Source organism: Crocodylus porosus, unplaced genomic scaffold, assembly GCF_001723895.1.
Source record: "Crocodylus porosus isolate Cpor-Errol unplaced genomic scaffold, CroPor_comp1, whole genome shotgun sequence".
Classification (NCBI taxonomy): Eukaryota; Metazoa; Chordata; order Crocodylia; family Crocodylidae; genus Crocodylus; species Crocodylus porosus.
In genome coordinates this window covers 64,927,338-64,935,215 of record NW_017728950.1, presented here as the reverse complement: position 1 = coordinate 64,935,215, position 7,878 = coordinate 64,927,338, and the positions used below count along the sequence as shown (strand labels likewise).

At 46.2% G+C, this 7,878-nt stretch overlaps 1 long non-coding RNA gene across 1 annotated transcript in view; it reads right to left on the bottom strand.

Moving 5' to 3' along the window:
- Positions 1-7,132: 7,132 nt before the first annotated feature.
- LOC109323347 overlaps positions 7,133-7,878 on the bottom strand; it is a 5,452-nt gene continuing 4,706 nt past the window's right edge. Inside the window, exon 3 of the long non-coding RNA XR_002104627.1 lies at positions 7,133-7,241. This is a non-coding gene — a long non-coding RNA (uncharacterized LOC109323347). The remainder of the gene's footprint in view (positions 7,242-7,878) is intronic.

Here is a 7,878-nt window from a genome sequence, read left to right as displayed (position 1 = left end):
GGAGATCTGCATTCACAATGGCTATGTTAAAATTGTATTCCATTCCTACAAACCACACTGACCTATTCCTGCTGAGGATCTGGCCTTCATGTTTTGGAAACATTGGTAAAAGATATGGAAAACCTTTTCTGTGCTGAGCTTAAGCTTCATTTTTTTTCAAGGATCTTCTTGTCTGATTATCAAATTGGAAAGCTTAGAAAATTTTTTTCTACACCTGTTCAAAGCCTGGTGAAACTACTGCTCCTTTGCAGGCAGCTTTGGATTCCTAAGCAGATCTCTGGTTAAGGCAGCCTATATGACTTTGGGGCTCTCAGAAGGTATAACCCCTTCAGCAGATATGTTTTCTCATTTATTGCCCAATACACTGCTTTTCTGATTGGCAAATAAGTGAGGAATTTATTCTGGTTTCTGAAACTCAGATATACAAGTGATTTAGGTCATGGATATACCTAGATCAGGGGTTTTCAAACTTTTTTAACAAGTGTACCCCTTCTGTCTCAAAGTTTCAGCTCATGTACCCCTTTAAATTTGTTTCCTTGTTTTTTATGTCTTTCTTGTTTTTAATGTGCCACCTGTGTCCCACCTGTGCAGCAGAAGCACATGGAGCCCCCTCAGTGCTGGGTGGCTACGGGGGCCCTTCATGGCATGAGGGGAACCAGCTGCAGCCACAGCCATTGCTTGTTGGGGGTAATAATACTACAGTGCCCCTGGCTGCCCCCAGGTGCACCTGGCTGCATTCATCAGATGGGGCTGAATCACACCATGTGTCACATCTGTCAGGGGCTGCACAGCTCCCGACCCACCTGCCGCAGCGCTCCCAGGTGCAGGCCCGGGGGGGCAAGGGCAGTGGTGCTGCCCTTCTGTGGGCCGCACAGGCATCGCCCAGCCAGCTGAGGGAGGGACTATGCATGTAGCAGCCATGGCCACCACAACCACCACCACCCACTGCCCTGCACTGCTGCCACCACCTCTATCTCTGCCACCTCCTTTGGCCACGCCCTGTACCCCGCTCCACTTTCCCACAGCTGGCCACATGTGCAGCTCCACGGACTGCTGACAGGCCCTGCACCCCGTTAATCATGCACTGCTGGGGGTGGGCACAGAACACACTCACCCCCACCCTCCGCCATTCAGACCCTCACGGCTCTGCAGAAAGGGACTTGCTGCAGTGCCTTCTTGCCATTACCTATTGGCTGAGGGTGGTGGCCCAGTGGCCAATCAAGAGAGTGAGCTGGGGTGAGGGTTGGGTTGGCACTGCATTGTGCTGTGTGGGGTCGGTGGCACCCGGTGCACCTCTCCCCCGGGTAAGAGGCAGAGCATGGGAATGCACTGGAGGAGACACCACCACTGTGTCCCCTGGTGCACCCCTTCCCTGTCCACCTGCCCACCCACACAGCCCCAGCCCCGGCAGCATGAAGTGGGCTGTGTACCCCCTGCAACCTTTAAGTACCCCTGGAGGTACACATACCTCCAGCTGATAACCACTGACTTAGATAGTCAGATATTTTATTAGTTATAGGTGAATATTAGTACAAAATAATATTCAGTCTATGGCCTATTTGCAGATTGAATATTCTGGTTTTGGTATTTGTGTTCTGTTAATGATTTTTGTAATTTGCATGATAATGTTTCTGCTTTGATTGGATAATGGAAAGTTGGAAGACACCAGTGAATACATTTCATTGAATGAGGTTTTTTTGTGCTACTCTATATTGTTATCTCACACAAAACATTCCTATGGATAAAGATTAATGTGACCCTATTTTTATTTTGAGACTGTCTGTGATCTATTTTCATGGGGGGATCTTATCACATAACACATGTTTTCTCTCATTAAAAAGAAACTGGAAGCTTAACTAATATGTTAAGTGGCAAGAAATATAGTATTCAGTTTAAGATCAAAGCAAAACAAATATAACTATTGGAATGTGCATTAATTCTATAGATTATATATAAAATTTAAAAAAATCACAACAAACTAGGTAAAAATAGTCAAAAGATATTGTGCCATTAGTCCCTTTGTCATTATAGTTAAACACATGTCTCTTTTTCAAATTCTCTGAACAAAATCCCACCTTCTTGAGCATCTTGACAGTGCCTCTAATACTTCACTGTCAGTTATTTCTACACCTGAGTTGACATTACCCCTAGAGTCCTGAGCAAGGAAGAATTCATTAGGGAGTTTGCCTGGAAAATCTTTCTCTTCTTCCTTTGCTGTAAGATTGATGAGAGGAAGCAAGGGAAAAGGAACCTTTAGGCAGTGCCAGATTATGACATACTGAGGCCCTAAACTATCTTCAGTTTAAGAGGCCCCATACAATAAAAATATTAGTCATATTAGAACAAAAATGTCCATATTTAGAGAGTCATTTCCCCGTATTTACTTTACCTCCTTTATTTACCAACTGATTATTATAAAACATGATATTGAGTCAGGGTTTTTTTCTTATTTAGGAAGCCTCTCATATTGGGAGGCCCTAAAATGTAGCACAAGTAGCTTAAGCCTAATTCTGGCACTGCCTTTAGGAACCAAGTAGCACTGAACAGGTCAGACTCCAGGGGAGTTCACTAGGAAAGAAGTGCCAGAATATAGAAGTGGTGGATTAAGAGACCCAGAGAAATGCCTGAAGGATGTCACAATGCGAGAGCCACTGCCACTGACAGTTCTTTCTCTGCATGCACCTATGAGGTGTCTGTCCAGGCAGGACTGCTCACTGTTGAGGCTTCCACCCAGGTCCTGGTTTGGTGCTGTGGAGACTGCAGCTTGCAGGTTCCTTCCAGTTACAGCCGGGACAGGGAGTGCCTGCGATGTGAGTGGTGCCTTCTGGTGGTGTCCCTTAAGGAGCAGGCAAAAGAGCTACAAAAGGAGCTGGCAAGGCTCTGAAGCATCCTTTGACATAAAGAGTTGATCAGTTCAAAGCTGGAGGAAACCTCTAGGACTGTGGAGGAAGGACTTCCAGAGACAGTGCTAGAGAAGAAAGAAGACATGAACTCCCAGAAAAGTGGAAGCTGAAAGCTTGTGACCTCTGGCAACAAACAGAAGTCCTCCTCTCCACCTGAAGCAGTTTGGCTGGAGAACAGATATGGAGCCCTAGCAACAGAGGAGAATTATATACCATTGGTGGAAGAAGCTAGGCCGGGCATCCCCAAGGTTTGGAGGATAGACACCACCAAGAGAAAGCAATGGGTGGTGGTACTTAGAGACTTGTTCCTATGGGAGACTGAGGCATCCATCTGCCATCCTAACCTATTGTCTTAGGATGTCTGCTGCTTGCCCAGAGCCCATATCTGAGATGTCATGGAAGGATTACTCACCACCCTCTGACTGCTACCTCATGCTGCTCATCCATGTGAGCACTAATGAACAGAATGACTAATATCAGGGGGGACTTTGAGCAGATCAAAAGGCTCTGGGTGCAAGGGTGAAGGGGACAGGGGTGCAGGTGGTGTTCTCCCTGATTCTTCCAGTCTAAGGGAAGGGCCCAAGCAGGGGCAGATGCATCCTGTAGATCAATGCATGGCTGCACAGATGGTGTCACCAATAGGGCTTTGGCTTCTTTGTCCATGGGATGATGCTCCAAGAAGAAGGATTGCTAAGAAGAGATGGGATTCACCTGGTGAAGAAAGGGAAGAGTGCCTTTGCAGATGAGCTTGCTAACTGAGTGAGGAGGGGTTTAAACTAGATTTGCTGGAGATTGACATCAAAACCCTGAGGTAAATGGGGATGTGGGTGACCTGGAGGAATCACAAGAAGGAGGGGGTAGTATGGGAGGCCTTCTCAGTCTTCCTTAAAAATAAGAGAATCAGTTAGTTATCTTAGGTGTCTGTACATGAATGCATGGAGCCTGGGGGGGTCAAAAAAGCAGGAAGAATTGGAAGTCCTCACACAGTCATGGGATTATGACATGACTGAAATAAGAGAGACTTGGTGGGATAGTCTGCATGACTGGAGCCCCACCATAGATGGATATAAACTGTTCAGGAAGGACAGTCAGGGGAGAAGATGAGCTGTGCTTAATGTAAAAGATTTGTATGATTGCTTAGAGCTCCAGTATGAAACTAGAGATGGCCTGTTGAAAATCACTGGGTTAGGATCAGAGGCAAGAGCAACAAGGATGGGGTGGGGTATTGTGGTTGGTGTGTATCATAGACTACCAGACCAGGAGGATGAGGTGAATGAGGCTTTCTTCAAACATCTAGTGAAAGTTTCCTGATCCCAGTCCCTGGTTCCCAATGTGGGACATTAATCACTCTGACATCTCTTGGGATGGCAATACATCAGTGTGCAGGAAATCCCGGCAGCTTTTGGGGAGTGCTGGGGACAACTTCCTGGTGCAAGTGTTGGAAAGGCCAACTAGGGACCATACTCTTTTTGACCTGCTGCTCAAAAACATGGAAGATTTGGTGTGGAATGTAGAACTGATGGCAATTTGGGCAGCAATGATCACAAGATGATTTTCAGGCTCCTGAGGAAAGGAAGGAAGGATAGTATCAGGGTAAGGACCTTGGACTTCAGAAAAGCAAGCTTGGACTCACTCCAGAATTTGATGAACAGGGAAGCCAGTCTGAGGGGGAAAGGAGTCAAGGAGAACTTGGTGTACTTTAAAAAAAACTTACTGAGGGTGCAGAAACAAGCCTTCCCAATGTGCAGGAAGATTAGAAAGTATGGCAGAAGATCAGCTTGGCTTAACAGGCAATTCTTCAATGAGTTCAAACAGAAAAAAGGAAGCTTACAAGAAGTGGCAACTTGGACAAATGACTAGGTAGGAGTATAAGAATATTGCTTGGGCATGCAGCAATAAAATCAGGAAGGCCAAAGCACAACTAGCAATAAACATGAAGAGTACCAAGAAGGGTTTCTACAAGTATGTCAGCAACAAGAGCAAGATCAGGGAAAGTGTGGGTCTCTTATGAAATGGGATAGGAAACCTATTGACAGTTGATGTAGAAAAGACTGAAGTACTCAATGACAATTTTTTCTCTGTGTTCAAAGGCAAAGTTAGCTGCTAGTCTACTGCACCTGGCAGCACAGTTTGGAGAGGATGTGAGCAGCCAACAGTGGTGAAAAAATAATTTTGGGACGATTTAGAAAAGCTGGATGTGTCCATGGGGCTGGATGTGATGTACCTGAAGGTGCAGACAGAGTTAGCTGATGTGATTACAGAGTTGGACATTATCTTTGAAAATTTGTGGTGATTGGGAGAGTTCCTGGATGACTGGAAAAGAGAAAATAAAGAAAGGGAAATACAAGGATCTGGGAAAATACAGACTGGTCATTCTCACCCTTGTCCATGGAAAAAGTCATGAAGCAGGTCCTCAAGAAATCAATTTCTAAGTACTTGGAGAAGAAGGTTATTATGAGCAGTCAGGACTGATTCACCAAGGGCAAATCATGCCTAACCACCAGATTGCCTTCTATGATGAGGTGACTGACTCTATGGATGTGGGGAGAGCAGTGGACATGATATACCTTCCCTTTAGCAAGGCTTTTGATACAGTCTGCCACAATATTCTTGCAAGCAAGCTAAGGAAATATGGGTTGGATGAATGGACTTTAAGGTGGGTAGAAAATTGCCTATATCATTGAACTCAAAGGGTAGTGTGGCATTCTTAGTGGACGTGGTGAGTACCATACCATCTCCCTTTACCGGAGCACCCCCTCAACTCATTTGCCATGACTTGATGTTATTGGGTGAAAGGATGGGGTTCAGTAGTTTGTCTTCTCAGGTGACCTGCTGACAGAGGTACTCATGTTTGCGCCGTGATGTTCCTTGGGGCTCTGCCTCCCTTACACCCCGTCCACTCGCCAACCACTTGAGTATTGGTCTTGCTGTTCCATAATTCACTGTAAGCCCCTTTACTAGGGGGTTTGCCATCAGATTCAGCACTGGTTAGTTGCTTGGATGTTAAGACATCTTGAGCCCCAGACCCCGGTGCCAGAGGGCTGGGCTCATGCTATCCAGCATGTCTCTCTCTCCCTGAGAGATGCTTAGTCTCTCCTCAGAGGGCTTGGCCTGTAAACCCTTAACCATATGAGTGGCCCTCCTCAGGACCCTCTCAAGGTTATCTATATCCTCCTTAAAGTACAGAGCCCAAAATTGGATGCAGTAAATGCCTCGTACAGGGAAAGTCTCACCTCCTTGGTTCTATTTGCCATGCATCTGCTGATGCATGATAAAGTGAAGTTAGCTTTGCTGTTGATTTCATCACACTGACAACTCATGTTCATCTTTGAGTCCACTATCACTCTGAGATTCCTTTCCACTTCTGTGCTGCTGAGAGGATAATTTCCCAGCCAGTAGGTGTGCTGGATATTTTTACACTCTATATGCAGCACTCTACATTTGTCCTTGCACTGCATCCTATTGTGTTCTGCCCACTTTTCCAATCTGTCCAGGTCTGCCTGCAATAGTTCCCTAACCTCCGGTGTGTCCACTTCACTCCACAATTTACTATCATCTGCAAACTTAGACAGAGTACACTTCATGCCCACATCTAAGTCACTGCTGAAGACATTGAAGAGTACAGGTCCAAGGACCAAGCCCTGCGGGACCCCACTACCCACATCCTTCCAAATTGATACCAATTTGTCTACTACCATTCTCTGGGCATGACCCCATGCCAATTTGTCACCCACTGGACCATGTAAACATCTAAATCACAGCCTCTTAATTTATTTTGGAGAATGGAATGAGATACTGAATCGAAGGCCTTCCTAAAATCCAAGAAAATGACATCTACCTCTACTCCTACGGCTAAGCATTTTGTGACCTGGTCATAAAATGAAACCAAATTGGTCAGGCATAATCTGCCTGCTATGAATCCATGCTGGTTTCCCTGCTGCATTATTTTTCCTGCTGGACTCACACAAATATGACCCTTACTAATCTTTTCAAAGGCCTTTCCAAAGATTGAAGTGAGACTGACTGGCCTATAATTACTCGGATCTTCCTTCCTTCCCTTCTTGAAAATAGGGACCACATTGGCCCTTTTCCAGTCCTCTGGAACCTGACCTGAGCATCACGAGCACTCAAACAGCTGTGTCAATGGTTTTGCTATGACACTGGCCAATTCCTTCAGTACTGTCAGATGAAGCTTATCTGGGCCTGCTGACTTGAACGCACCTAGTCTACCCAAGTGACTCTGCACCAAGTCAGCATCAACAGTTGATAGGCTGATGTCCCTCTGATGTCCATCTAAGAACCCGTTAGGAGATTTATCTCGACCCTTGTTCAGGAACACTGAGGCAAAAAACTCATTCAGAGCTCAGCCTTGTCCCCCTGTCTGTTACTAACTGCTCCAGCTTGTTCAGTAGGGGTCCTATGATCATAGAATCATAGAATCGTAGAAGTAGGGTCGGAAGGGACCTTGTAGATCTTCAAGTCTGACCCCCCACCTGAGCAGGAGAAAAATTGGGCTCAGATGACTCCAGCCAGGTAGGCATCAAGCCTCTTCTTAAAGATCCCCAGGGTAGGAGCCAGCACCACTTCCCTTGGAAGTTGATTCCAGATCGTAGCCGCCCTAACTGTGAAGTAGTTCTTATGGATGTCTAATCGAAACCTACTTTCCAACAACTTGTGGCCATTATTCCTTGTTATGCCAGGGGGCGCTAGGGGAAACAAGGACTCTCCTAACCCTTCTCGTCCCCCCTGGTGAATTTATAGATGGTCACCAGGTCCCCTCTCATCCTTCTCAGGTCCCACAGTCTCTCATTGTAGGGTCTGCCCTGTTGTTCCCGGATCATGTAGCTGGCCCTCCTCTGGACCCTCTCAATGTTGTCCACATCCCTCCTGAAATGGGGTGCACAGAACTGGACACAGTACTCCAGCTGTGGCCTGACCAGTGTCGCATAGAGGGGGAGGATCACCTCCTTGGCCC